This window comes from Cicer arietinum, chromosome 5 (genome assembly GCF_000331145.2).
Source record: "Cicer arietinum cultivar CDC Frontier isolate Library 1 chromosome 5, Cicar.CDCFrontier_v2.0, whole genome shotgun sequence".
Classification (NCBI taxonomy): domain Eukaryota; kingdom Viridiplantae; phylum Streptophyta; class Magnoliopsida; order Fabales; family Fabaceae; genus Cicer; species Cicer arietinum.
Genome location: NC_021164.2, coordinates 949,975 through 951,108, shown reverse-complemented (window position 1 = coordinate 951,108; position 1,134 = coordinate 949,975).

Below are 1,134 nucleotides of genomic sequence, written 5' to 3'. Positions count from 1 at the left end.
CCCCTCATCTACCAAAGGATTCCCATCATTTCTATTTCCGAGTGCTTGTAAAATCTCCAAGATCTTGGTCATTTGCCCCTTGAGCTGGTTCACATCTTCTCTTATTTCTGTTTGCTCTAGCTCATCCATGATTTTTGACTGGGATCGTGTCCGATAACGGTGTCGTAACACCAAATTTTTTGTTTGTTGTGTTATTTTTTCTGTGAAAGAATATGGCATGAGTATGCAATGTGATGTATGAAAATGTAATTGTGCATGAATGTTAAAGACATATTTATTGCTTGTTTGTGAATATCTTAACCAATAAAGAGAGGGCCATGGGATCAAAAGTGGGGCCAAATTTAATTTATTGAGAAAAAGTAAGATACAAGTTTTGCCACAAAACGAAAGTAGAAATCTAAACACGAAATTTGAAAATTTAATGAGCCATCAATTTTTTCATTTGCTCGATTAAACTTTTACAATGTTCAATAAAAATGGAGATCTCTTGAGGGGTAGAGAGAGGATTAGCCATCCCGTCAGCAGCTCTTAATAATGGTGGAATTTCTCCGATAGCAGAGTTGGTCAAATAAACTAGTTTGGAGAAACGATCCATCCAAAACATTCCTTCTTGAACAAGTCTCTCGATAGTGTCTTTTTGTGTATACATCTCGTCTTCTTTTCTTGCAAGTTCAACTCGGTATGCTTCGATGATCTCTTCTTGGCATTGCCTTTCTACCATGATCTTGTTTTCACATTCCGCTCTTACCCTCTCTATTTGTTGCTTCAGATTTGCTTCTTGCCGACGGATGATTTCATGCTTTTCCCCAGATTTCTTTAGCAACTCTTTAAGCCTAAGACCTTCAATCACTGCATCATCCCTTTCTTGACGTCTGAGTCTTAACTCTTCATTCGCACCCCGCAAACAGATTCGAGTTCTCTCCTTGCTTTCTTCTTCCTCTCTTGCTCTTTTTTGTACTTTCTCAAGGATAAGGGATTGTTGGGTATTCTTATACTCCATATCTCTATAAGCCTGGTGAGCCATCTCCAATTCTTTTTGTAATTTTTCAATTTCTTGTCCTTTGAGAGCTAAGTCGGCCTCTAAATCTTCAGTGCTAAAAAAAGATTCTGTTGTTACTACCTCGGGAGTAATGA